The 14,464-nt window shown below is 35.9% G+C and overlaps 1 long non-coding RNA gene across 1 annotated transcript; it reads right to left on the bottom strand.

Annotated features, from left to right (window-relative positions):
• Positions 1 to 4,872: 4,872 nt before the first annotated feature.
• LOC141658932 (uncharacterized) lies at positions 4,873 to 12,726 on the bottom strand. Its single transcript, XR_012549531.1, has 4 exons — positions 12,580 to 12,726; positions 12,442 to 12,499; positions 5,748 to 5,809; positions 4,873 to 5,090 (listed from the first exon to the last, which is right to left on the bottom strand). It is a non-coding gene; the product is annotated as an uncharacterized LOC141658932 (long non-coding RNA).
• Positions 12,727 to 14,464: the final 1,738 nt, after the last annotated feature.

The raw sequence follows: 14,464 nt of genomic DNA on the forward strand, positions 1-14,464 counted from the left end.
TTGTTTTAGGCCATTTATCAAGCTGTAGTTCACATGTATAGCTTATTGAATTTAATAGTATCTTGTATTGTAGAAATGGCCCTAGTTTCCCCTAAAGCCTTTAATATTGTTAAAATTGCTAGAATTGGAAATTGGTATTGAATACTTATTGAGGATATAGTTGGGTTGTTTGCTGAATAGACATTTATATAGCCTTTCACATGATAGAATGTTAGCATTTAGGTTGGTAAGTGGACTTTTTGCCTTCTTATGGTTAAGTGGGTGTCTTACTTGACTTGTGTGGTGAGTCTTGTGTGGTGTGGGCTAAAGTATTCAAGCTGGGACTAGCTGGGACTAGGTCCTAGGTGAGTATTTCGGCCTTCATCATAGATAGGTCTTTATAGTCTTTGACGAGTATATGTTCACTGCTTGATAGCCTTTGTGTTCCTGACTAGTGGATTTATATCCAAGTTGGGGCATGACCTCAGTTACTTATTTTGATAGTAAGGGGTCAGCTTAAGTACTAGCCAACCCTTTGGTGGACTCCTTAGGGTACTCACTCTGTTTTTAGAAAAATTGTGGGTCTTGGGTGCGGTGGTGTGTATCCGCATGTCTAGGTCTGCGCAGATTTTAGGCTAGGGTTGTGTTGTGTCTTGGCCATGTTTTATTAATATTAACCGCTGAGCCAAGATACCGGTTCGATTACCTTCCCTATCTCGTGGTATAGACTCGAGTTACAAAGTGACTATTGACCGTGCTAAGAACTTATGCCTGTCTTTGATATATTGCCCTTTCTAGTATGGTGATTTTATGAACTGTAATAGGTGAGATGTAAGCCGGTTACAGTTGATAAAGTTTGGATTACTACTTGAATTATATGATTCACATGATAGTTTAGTTTGGTCAGTGTAGGGGTCATAGGTTAGATTACATGATAATTACATTGTTTATCATATTGTCTACATGTTTTATTACATGTTACATTAATTTTGACGATTCGTGGCTGGGAGGACTCGAAGTTACTCCCCACTGAATTGTGGCTTTCGTGTTTGTATAAAATGCGATTGACAGGTTGTTGATGCTTAGTTGGGGTCACAGACGAGCTAGTGAGCAAGGAACCTTGGACCTAGTTTTGGCTATTCTTATAGTAAACCTTTTAACTTTTGGTTTGTATATAATTTGAAGGGACATATATCTCCCTTTTCTATTTTGGGTTTGTATCACTATATTTCCGCGTCTTTAGTTATGTATGTAAATTAGTTTATCAGCTTTTGCAGGGTTTTTGACACTCTTCTTGAGTTGGATTGGTTGTGAATGGTTTAGGAAGAAAATTTTTTGAAATTGCATGTTTTTGTCTAGTTGAACCATTTACAAACATATCCTACCAGTTTTTCTGTAGAATTTACGTAATTATTTAAGGCTAGATTTAAGGGTGTCACATAGTAGGCGGCCACTCGGTCGAGTGCATAGTGGACTCGGTCGAGTGTCATCTGGGTATAACATTTCCGTTCTCAAACCTATTTCTAAACTTTTATATTCCATCACATAGATGCTAATAAATCCCGATTGTGACTCGTATACCATTAAACAACCGAATCAAACACAGCTATTGGCCTTATGACCATCATTACTACACAATTAAGATAAAATATCCAAGGCATACTGCCAACACAAACATACTATTTCATCATCAACAGATGCACCGTAGTGCGACGCTCTAGTCACATTGGTAAACACAACACATTACACTATCTCATGGACACGGCCTAATCACTCGCCACTCTCAAGGAATAATAACAACATCATCAGTCACTCAAGAACTACAAAAAAAATCACGATATACACCGTGGACGTTTCACAATAATGTTTGGGAGGTAATTTTATAAATAAAATTTATACTACCACTCTCAGGGTCGGAGTCCGACATAACTACTTTCACATATCATGCCTATGTACTTAGGTTAACGGTCACATTATGTATTACAAATGATCAAACTCATCAACCATAAGATTGAATCCTTAAGCATTAAATGCCTCACTCTTACTCTCATGACCACAAAACCTAACTTGGTGATACCAAACCCATAATTATATATATCCTGATTATTAGAACTCAACTCATCTATAATTAGGTCACCTCACACGGATTCACTCGAAATTTAAAACAAATTCTTCATTGAATGTCAACCACTTGCAAAATCTCCAATTTATCTCTCGCTCTAGTGCTCTCTCTCGTATTCCGGTTTCCAAAATCTTATCACCATTTATCCAAATTTACACTATTCTTCAAGTCACATCTCACGTTCTCTACAACTTTTATCAGCTCATGTCATCGCTCTCACTTACCCTAGTTTCTCAATTATTCCCTCATCATTCTACAAATCCAAACTCAGCCATATGCCAGCCAAAATACTTGAGTCATGCTCAAAAGGTCACTCTCACATGTCCTCAAATTGCGTTCACCATCTATGAGTCCACACAACCGCTAAGTATCCAATTTTGATTGCACTCCAATATCGTCCTAGTTGTCTCTCCTGATCAATTCACCATACTCAAAGCATTATATGGGCCAACTACCGTCCTAGTGTTCCCAAATTATCAAACTTGATGACTATGTCTTAAATCACTCATCTTGTTGGAAACATATGCCTAAGGGCTAGGGTGAAAAATCACTCTTTTGGGCTCACACACAACTCTATGCCTGGATATTCCTGGTTAACTCAATGGATAAGGATGATGGGAATTAAAAAAAGCCAGAACGGATATGGAAAAGATAGGAAATCAAATAACATGGAGGGGATAGGAAATCAATGGTCGACACCTTAAAAATTGCCCTAATATATAGCACACTTGAAATATGATGAAATTTGAAAAATGATGCAACTTCAAAACTCAACTCTAATGCAATTTTACTCAAACTTGACTTAAAAGCGGAAAGTTATATTAAAACTTTAAAAAAAGGTCATTTGTCTCAAATATCTCGAAAACTTTAATACAAGGTAATCCGTCATAGGATGATACATGTCACTATAGACCAAGTTCAAAGTATTACTATTCGATTGGTACAAAACATAACTTAGAAGAGTCAAAAATCCGGGTAGGTATATCATTCATTTTCGAAAAAAAAAACTTTAAGGCGGAAAATTTTTTTATGCATGATATCACAAAACACTGTACTCAAAGATCAATAATAAGGAGTAAATAAGGTACATCATGAGCGAAAAGTCAAAGCTTATGTATACTTGTCACAACATTTTCGGAAAATTTGTCAGCCATTAAGACGGAATAATTTTGATTCACACCTTTTTATTACAAAATTCCAAAAATAATATTATAGTTTTACAATACTATTAATCCATATTTGGGTAAAAATCAAAATTGTTCATATTCCTCACTCGGTTCAAAATTTTAGGCTAAAATTTGCAATAAATCTTCATTTTTAAGACAATGTACCGCACCACTAGGGATAACGGTAGTCTTTGTAAGACGATTAAAACAAGTTTCACTCATGAAAATGAAAAGTAAGTCAAAACTTTTAAATTGAAATTTTCGCATACAAAATCAAATCCGACATTAACAACAAGCGTTACGCCTTTCTTGTTCAATATGACCTAACAACAAACAAGAAAATCCGGTTATCGACTCAAAGCACGAGTTTCTAAGCTCATCCTTGGTGGGAAAGAAAATTTAACATGAAAATTTGATTTTTAACCATTCTAATTATATAGAAAATCAACCATTACTATGAAATTGAACAAAGTCATGCAATTATTTGATAAAACTTGAATAAACATGTGTATATATAAAACCATTTCAAATTGCAAAATGAAGAAGATGACTCAACTACATGGTCGAAATTTGAGAAGACAGATAAAGAAAAGTGGAGTAGGAAAGTGTAATTCGAACAACAAATCACCATATGACGACTTTGAATCATTTTAAGATAATCGATGTCGAAGTTACAAGGTTCGAAATAGGAATGAAAAGATAAGGTAGAAAAATCAAATTTTACCCGAATTTCTCAGCTCACCAGGCCCACTCGGCCGAGTACTTAGGACACTCGGTCGAGTGCAGCTCCACTCGGTCTAGTGACAGGTTACTCGATCGAGTGGAAACCTTCCAGAAGTTTTCCATTTTCTTGAATTTGCCCACTCGGTCGAGTTACAGGTCCACTCGGTCGAGTGATCTGTTCACTCGGTCGCGTGACTCATTCACTCGGTCGAGTGACTGGTCAACTCGCTCAAGTACTCCTCTACTCGATTGGGTTTGGCCTCACACTCACTATCTTTGGTACATTACTATTCTATCAACAATCATCACCATTCATGCTTTAATAAAGACACTAGCAAGCTCAAATACGCATATGATATCTGCATGCCAAGATTCGGGACTAACATCCCTCACATCAACAAACACTAACCATGTCTACAACATACTACTCACATTAGTCCACTTATCCATTCATCACATGCTATCTCATTCCGTACAAGCGATTCTACCATACGATAACATATAAATAGCCACAACACACGTATTCAAACCACTTTCACAATGATCATATTCTGTGCCATATTCAAACACACATTAATACCATAACATATATGCATTCATATCACAATTCACATGTTTCCCATACTCCTAGCCACCCACGTAGTGACCAACTGAGATGACAGGCACTAGCTTTGGCATGAGAGCGCCTACTCATCCAAAACCGACCTCCTATTGTACTGATATCGGGTTCATTTTACTTAAACTCTCCTAAATTCATTTTTGGTTCATTGGTTTTAGGTTCCAAAATCGTCACTCTGATACCACTTTGTAACACCCCAATTATCCGGCCAAGATAATTGAAGCATTACCATATCGGTTTCCCGAGGTAGTGCTTCAAAACTTCAGTCAAAGAACATTTTATTAATGTAATGTTTAATGAATTACATAAACGTAAACAAATGAATAAAAGTAAAACTCATGACATCTATACTCTCCTAGTCAACTATACTCGTCTCGTGACTCATCAGGCTCGTCCCGTCTCCCGCGTGCTATCCAAACAACCTGTACTTAACCTGCTCCCCATATGATCGAAAATATCATATGGATCGACACAAGCCGCCCTGGAAATAGGTGACAATTACACAGACACACAAACGTCGGTTTTAATAAATAAATAAATAAAAAAAAGTGTGACACGACTCGATTGTGCGAGTACGCAACATGACTATAACATGTATGAACCACTATCAAACAACCACCGCCATAGTAACGGGACACTCCCAGACATACCAACAACCACACTGGTACCAGGACACGCCAAGACATACCGATAACCACAAACAGATACCGGGACACGCCCAGACGTACCGGGTCCGGAAGCCAACCGGATCCCCTGCCAGACGTCGTGTCTCAACCACACGAGTCCCTCCGTAACTCAAGCCATTAATGTGCACATCCCTCTTAGAGTGGGAACCTCCAAGAGGCGACTCAAGCTTAAGACGGTCTCCCAACTGTCTTACATCTCCGAAACAACAACAACAACAACAACAGCAAATCCACCAGCATATACAATCACAACCATCACAATATGAAATGCATGACAAATACTATACACCATGACATGCCAAACATGTCATAGATACCATTTCCCCAAATATCCTGACTCGTCGAGTCGTCAAAAACCAATATCATACAATGCGATTCACTCAATGCAGAAAAAGGCAAATGAATCATTTAGCAAATATATGCAACATTAAAACTGAGTAGGATAAACCTACCTTCTTGCAAGCTCCATAAGCAAACCCGATCCAATAATAATACCGCTTAATAAAACCGTCACCTAATTAAAGTAATTAAACATATTTAATTACTAACTAATCTAATTAAATTAAATAAGAATTCAATTAATTAAACATAAACCTGCCTTAAGCTATTCAAATCCCATCTCAAATATTCCCCAATCACATGGGTCAAATCCCTACTCATAGCCATTATTTAATTAATTACATCTCGTCGTAAACTCTACCTTAAACCTGCTAACACCCACACCAGCACCGCCACCGCGTGCCACCCTCCACACGACCACCATATGCACAAACCGCCACCATCGTGGCCACCACCACCATGGTGCCGCCTTGACCACGATGGGTCCTAGTAAGGCCACCACCAGCAAAACACGACGACAATAACAAGCAACAACACGACATACACAACAATAAAACCCGACACCCTTACTCGAACTAACAATAACAGCCCCCCGTGGGCCGCCACCACCACCACCACGGTGGTCACGACCCATCCCCCACCTGCCATCTCCCTCAGACCTGACCCCCAACAACCATCACAATAACCACTAACAATGAACAACATAAAAAAAACGACAACAAACAGGCCGTATACCCCCTTTTAGACTCGATTTCCGACCACCACAGCCACCTAACCCACCACCCATAACCACCACTAGATTCTCCTCACTACCCTCGACACAACCACCCTAACCCCAACCCAGGTAAGTCATGATAAAAGGGGTTAAAAACCCGTCTTAAGACGGTTGCACAAAACAGCTATAACCCTTTAAAACACTCGATCAAACCGAGAATGTTGTTACTTCCGCTATTTGATGTTTAATGCAGGAATGACGCATTTGAGGAGCAAAGGGATGAAATGAGCATCGCGGAGTGGGAATGAAGGAATACATGAAGCATGGCACGAGAATCTAAAAGAATAAAGGAAGAGAAGTTAAGAAGACAACACGAAGAAAAGAGCTGAAGATGAAGAATACACGATCAATCTTGCCCAGACTCGATCGAGGAACTTGTGTACTCGATCGAGTGCACATAAGCTCGATCGAGGAACCACTATTTTGGCAGTTTTCCGCAATTTCCTTAAGTCGGCTATGTTTTGTTATAAATACCCAAATCATACCCTAAGCTTTATTTTTCGTAGCTACAGTAGAATTACCCTAGAAAACTCTCAAATACTCTTAGTTTAGTTTAGTTTTGTTCTTACTTTCGGATCTAAGCATGTTCTTCATTATTATTACGGTATTGTTCTAATCTTTCTTCAATAATTATTATTCAATCGTTATTCATCTTTTATTGTTTTCTATCATGTTTCTTATTATTGCTATTGTTGTTCTTCCCTTTAATATGAGTAGCTAATTCTCTTATCTAGAGTGAATAGGGATCTAGGTTGTTAGAAGGGGGATTATATTGATGAATTGATAGTTAAATTGCTCTTTGTTGTTGTTCAGCTTGTTGGTTTGAATCTAGTTGATTAGCTTCTGCAGGGCTAATTAATTAGTATTGCATAAACTAGGATTTTCACCGATTGGTTTAAGACTAGTAAAGGGTACGACAGCTGAATTGAACTAATTTAATGATAGCGATTTCATGTTAAATTAGATCTAAAGGATATATTAGGATCGATCGATCTTATGACCTTAAACAATATAAATTGCTCTATCAATAAGTTAAATCTCACCCCCTGAATAACTACCTAGTGAACCTAATCCCTAGACCTTTTAATATTATTGAATTCGTCTTATTTATTTACATTGTTATTAGTTGTTAGAAATCAAACAATCAAAACCCCCAAAAATTGTTACTTTAAAGTCGAACTTAAACATTAGCAAATTGATTATTACCGCCTCCCTGTGAATACGATACCTTACTTAACGCTAGCTATTTGTTAGTAGTATTATATGATTTATTTTGATGTGGAAAATGGCTTGTATCAAATGAAAAATGTTGGTGTCGTCTTAGTACCATTTTGTCAAGAGTAAGTATATTATCAATTTGGTGATTATCTTTATTTATATTATATTTTTTTGTGGATATTTATTTAAATTTGTTGTTTTAATTATATGTAGAATGCATTGGGTGCTGATAATTCTTTGTCCACTTGTACAAGAAGCGTATTTTTGTGATCCTTTGTCTAAAAAACGTGATGTGACCTTTAAATACCTCTTACAAGGGTATGTAAAGCACTTGTGCATTTTTACTAACACTATACATACACACTTATAAAAACTCTCTCGCCTAACCATCAATAATTATATTTTTTTATAGTGTGTTTCGAGGTTTTAAGGCTCGTGGAGGTTATACATTGAAATCGGGGATATCATTAAAATGGAGCAACTTGGAAGTAAGTTTTTTAGCCTAGTTAATTGTTATTTCAACCGTTCGGGTGATCTCATTTGCTACATTTTCAGTCCTGCTCAACTGTATTTCTTTGATTCCATGTCATATATATACATCAATTCCATAATACAGTCTATGCATTTTTGTTATGTTCCTGGCTTCTCCTTTGAATTGGATTTATGGCATTTTATCTTGCATTTGCTCCAATTTTTTACTAGCTACTATAGCGATTCTACTATAGGTGCACATGAAAAAAAGATGTTCATGTTCATAACCATCCATTAGATAATAGAATGTTTTGGGATAGCCATCCACACCATTCTATACTAGCAACTTTGTTCCTTACATGGCAAATTTTTCGTTTTATAGTTCTATTATATATACTGAAAATGGAGTAACCTTTTGATATTGGTATTTTTAGTGTCACCAACAACCTGGGAGTACAGAGTGCGGTTATTATGTCATGCGGTACATGTTAGATATTGTGAGGCACTACAATCAGAATAGCTGATTATAATAAGGTATTTAATATTTAAATGACAAGTTTTGACATTATTAGTGAACATACTAACGATGCAATTTTTATTTTCACGTTCAATTATACATATTAATGTTTTGATGTATTGATAGTGGTTTGGATCAAAAAAGGCTTATACGGTTGAAGAAGTGAACGAGGTTCGAGATCTATGGGCTACTTATTTGATGACGAACCATCTCTAGTTCTAGGTAATTATATCATACTCATGACTTTTAGTCATATTCATCTCTACTTAGTTTCTTGCTAAAATTATGCTGGAATAGTGTACAATTGATGGCTTTTAGCTGTAAATTAATGGCTTCTGTGTCGATGGAATTGGGAGTTGATAGAATCTTGTTTACATCCTATTCATATTCCAACTTGTTAATGATTAGAGATTATCCTCAAAATCTATTCCCTTCTCCCTTTTTATTACCAATCTTTCTTCATTGACTCTTATCCTTACATATTTCAATGTTATTGTAACGTAAATATATGTAGGTGAAATAAGCCATTTATTGAAGGTCATCAAGTTTTCAAGAGAAGCATGAAGAGATATGACGGGTGATCTCTCAATCTGGACTTATTATCATTTTTTAAGAGTTATTGAGGATGTATTTTGTGACTATGAAATATTAATCAACTTATGTTGTTGAGCAACTTGAATTGTATTGAGAGAGGCTAAGTCTGAAGTAGTTTTTGTTGGGGTTTCTGATGAACTGAGACATGATATTTTGCAGATCTCAGGTTTTCAAGAAGGTTGTCTACCCTTTAAGTACCTTGGCATCCCTATTCAGCCTGGTAGACTCACTAAACAGGACTGTAATATTTTGGTGGAAAGGATTGTTACTAGAATAAGAGGGATTGGGGCTAGGAAGCTTAGCTACTCTGGCAGATTGGTTTTGATTAATTCTATCCTCAATACTCTTCATAATTATTGGGCCTCCATTTTTCTGATTCCTAAAATGATCATCATGAGGATTGTGGCCATCTGCAGAAATTTTTTATGGGATGGGGGCACAGAGTACCAGAGGGCTCCTCTTGTGTCTTGGTCCACTGTATGCTTCAATAAAAAAACTGGAGGATTGGGTGTGAAGGATGCTGAAAGTTGGAACATTGCTAATGTTGGGAAGCTTGTCAATTGGATTTACACTAAGGCTGATAGGCTCTGGGTTCAGTGGATTCATCATATTTATCTGAAAGATGCTTGTTGGTCTACCTATGTCCCTCCTAGTGACTCCAATTGGAATTGGAGGAACATTTGTAAGATCAGGTGCAAACTGAATGCTGGTTTTGTGGATAACTGCTGGGTAGCTGACCCTAAAGGCTATTCAGTAGGGTCTGGTTATACTTGGTTACAGGATCAACACCCACCTGTGCCTTGGTATTCTGATGTCTGGGATAGATGGAATATCCCTAAGCATGCCTTTATAGCTTGGTTGATTTCTCATAAGGCACTCAATACCCGAGAAAAGTTACATGCTCATGGGATAAGTGACTCTAAGGATTGTGTGCTGTGTGAAAATGGCATTGAAACTCACTCCCATCTTTTTGAAGACTGCTTATACAGCAAGCAAATTTTGGGACAAATAGAGACTTGGCTGTAACTTAATTTGGTCCCTGATAGAAGATGCTCTCAGTTGCAGCAACATGTTTGCAGAATGGCAAAGTTGGCCTGCTGGTACACTATCTGGTTGGAAAGAAACAAATGTCGCTTGGAATTGCAGCTAACAGTGCCTGGAAATATTGTTAAAGACTTGAAGAGACTGATTCATGCTCGAATCAGTCAGATGATCCAACAACCTGTTACTAGCCAAGATCAGCAATGGCTTTCTAGACTTGATATTTTACTTTAGCTGTGGTTAGTACTAGAATCTTTGAAGTAATGTTGTAATTGAATATTCTCTTTATTGATTTAATGAAAATCTCTCACATTTCACCAAAAAAAAAAAAAAAAAAAAAAAAAAAAAAACTTGAATTGTATTTGGAAATACATATGTATTACTGAGCACGATGTTTTTTGTTATAAAATATATCAAGTGATTTTGCTTCCATTGGTGTTCAAATGGTAAATTGTATATATGTGGCTTTTATTTGTGAATAGTATTTTGCAGAATAGTGATTATTGTTTCGCAGAATAGTAGGCACAAATAATGGGCATAATGGGACATCTGACGTGTGCTTTTGGCTACGGTCGTAGACCTATAGGCCGTGGCATAATATTCACTTTTGGCTACGGTAAATTATTAAGAACTGTAGCCTTATATACACCTTTGGCTACGGTTAAAAGAACCCAGATTTGCTACGCCGTAGCCTTATGTCATTTTTAACCGTGGCCGTATGACAATTTTGTACTAGTGTTATCATCTTACAACCCGGTTATTACATGGAAATCTATTTCTCACTACCCTTTTACTCATTGGGACCATGTCCCTCATCAATATATTCACTACCTTGACATTCGTGTTTGGCACAGGTTTATGGGGTGGACTTTCTTTGGTAGAAATGAGCCTCATTCGGTGAGGAAAATAGAGGTTGAGATTTTGGGTGCCTTTCTTAATGGCAATGGTGATGATAAATGGGGAATAAACTTCCCTTACCACTTTGCGGTGCATTTAACCAAGCAATGTAACCCGAAAAATAGTTCTATTGTCTGGGTGGTTTGGTTACTAAAATTGCTCATCACTTATGCCGCTTTAACCAAGAGACCACCGACTTGAGACCGTTACTTGTCACTAGGGAAAATGGGGTTGGACTTGACTATGAATACTTCCTATCTTGCAATTGGTTAGAGATTCTCATCCTAACATGATTTGGAAAATTGGTAGACAAGATTCACTTAGTATACCGGAAGAGAAAAAATAAATAAAGGCCTTAGTCCATACCAAGCCCTATCATGGGAGTGCCTCCTTTACTCCCACTACTTATCACTTACCTCTACGAGTTGAGGCACGTACCACCATTGAGCGGCATGAGAGAGGTCAACTCTCTCAAGCACGTCATTCCCCCTCTAACATAGACATGATAAATATGATGCGTGATCTTAGTCTTAATATTAATGTCATTCGTGATGACCAAAGACTTGCATTGCATCCCATATATGATTATTTTGCTAGACTAGGAGTAATTCGACCCGAGGGGCCGCACCCTTCATTTTATACCTATCCCCCGGGTGGATTTCCTCCTCCTCCCCCTTGTAAGCATGATGCAAGTACTTATACTACATATGATCCTGGTCCGGATTTTTGTGGTTCGGATTATGGAGTTGAGGCATTTAATGGAGGGTATGGTGGCTATGGTGGTTATGGTGGTTATAGTAGCTATGGAGATGGACTTGATAGTGGCCAAAACATTGGTGAATATGTCACTCCTCTCCAAGGGGATGATTCTAGTGGAAGTGGTCATCAAGGTGAAGCATCCGGAAGTGGTAGTGGTAAGAAGAAAGGTATGAAGGGGTTGAACTTTTGGCCCTTTTCTTGAATGACTGATGAATGGAAAAATGTAGTTTTATTTTTCAAAATTATCAGAATATTTATATTTTTCGAAATTGATAATAATATTATTAATAATATGTCAAAATAGAACAATAACAATAATAATAAAAACAATTTCATTTTAAACAGTTATCAATATGACAAATCTCAAAAATATAATTATTTGACATATCAATTAAAACCAGAAACTTTTGGATCATAGACAATATTTTTGAAATTCATATTAATCAATAAAACATGAAAAAGCAATAAAACGTATAATATACATGCAACTACTCATAAAACGAAATGAAATATCGAGTCAGCCATCACGCGTTACCTCTGATTGCAATCCAAATCAACAAGACGTTCCACCATGTATGAATCTCCTTTGTAACCTCCAAAAAGAATATAAATATATGGTGAAAACCATAAAAAAGGTTAATTAAAAGAGGAACTAAAGAGTAATTAGTCTTACCCTTGAATTAGGATGAATTAGAGAAGAAAATTGATGACGATGGTAGGCTATGGAGCATGGTATCACACGTCCCAAATAGAGAGAAAAATATGAGTGTATGAGTTCTTATTTTTGTCAAAGAGAGGATAAATTAAAAGAGAGAATTGTAGCCAGAAATAAAATGAAGTATAGTAATGACATAGCATTACATAACCCCATGGCTCAAACATAGGGAAACAAGGGATTGTTTCCCAAATTACACTTGTTCACAATATAGTAAAAGAGGAAGGAATTGTACGTAAAAGATTGATATATGTCTTATAAGAAAATGTGAACAAAATAAAAGATCTCACCACCTAAAAGATCACATGGCATTGATGCTTTTGGTGCCAAGTTAACGTGAAATTCAAAACTTTGATCTTAAAATGGTCAAATAAATATAGTCGGTCTATTTAAGAAATCGGACTAAAAATCGACTTAAGACGGAATTAATTAAAGAATTAAATTAAAACCATATATTAAAGAATAAAATTAAATCTCATAAATAAAAATAAAATATATGATATTAGGAATTAACTAGCATAAAAATGAGTTCAATAAATAAATTCCGAAATCCAACGAATTAACTCGGAATAGAATTAGAATATAAATTAAATGATTAAATCAGACGAAGCTGGAATAGTTAGAAACAACAATACATCTTGAGAATACAAGAATGTTCGAGATATAAAAGAATTCAAGAACTCAAAAAGAGAGAAAGATATTACTCGGAAATGAAATTCGAGTCTTACAAGTTAAATCGTAATCGGGATAAAATACGGTTACGAAAATAGATTTGAAAAAATGGCGGGTGTTACATTTTTTATATATACCCGTAAATAAGCTCTCTTGTGTGGAATTAAAATTTCTAATTTGTAAATAAAATACACCGTAATATTAATTACTTGATACCCAATATCATATTAATGTACAATGCAATAAATCATTATTAAAAGAAATAATTTGTCCACAATTAGCCATATAACATTTGATAACATTAAAACAATATCAATTTAGTTAACTTTGTAAGTTTATTACTAAAAGATTAACAAGATCATAGTACGTAGTAAAATCATTGAAAACACGGTAATTCTATCATATCTAGAGTGGTGACGAATTACAATTTTAAAACAACATCTATATAATAAAATATAACATTGCACTAGCTACACGTCACAACAACTTTGTTTATGAGAGTTGCCTAACATTGTTGCCTTTTACTTATGTAATACGCATCATTTTAGACACAAATATGCATTTGGTGAGAGTTACATTCAATTGCCATACTATTTACACGTGGATAAATTGTGATATATCATACTTACATTCGTTATTTCTATGAAAATAGAAGAACATAGGTGTACACGTACATCGTACAAATTCTTTTTAAAAAAAAACTGCATGAATGATAATAGATGATTTGATGGCAGTGAATTGGGATAAACTCATGCGAAGTATATAATAATATAACAAAGCATGCACCACAACAATAATTGAATAATTAATAGACGTGATTTGCCATAATGAAAATAAATAAATAAATCTCATCTCGTGAATCATTCATTCTTTTTTCATATCAAACTTTGAGCATATATGAATTTCACATGACTTTTCATGAGATATACTTTTATGAGACACTTTCATTTCTTTCAATGAATTTGGCTCAATTAAGACCACATCCCTAAGCTCAATTAAGGCTTCTTAACAATTGGCTCGCTAAATGCCATATTATTAAGGCTCAATTTAAGCCGCAACATTAGCTTATCATAATGACATGTTCCCGATCTCTATTACCGACAGAGTTTTTATGAGGTATCACATTCATTTCGAGAATGGATCAAAATTCAGATTCATTATTGATGCGTGT

Source organism: Silene latifolia, chromosome 6, assembly GCF_048544455.1.
Source record: "Silene latifolia isolate original U9 population chromosome 6, ASM4854445v1, whole genome shotgun sequence".
NCBI classification, from domain to species: Eukaryota; Viridiplantae; Streptophyta; class Magnoliopsida; order Caryophyllales; family Caryophyllaceae; genus Silene; species Silene latifolia.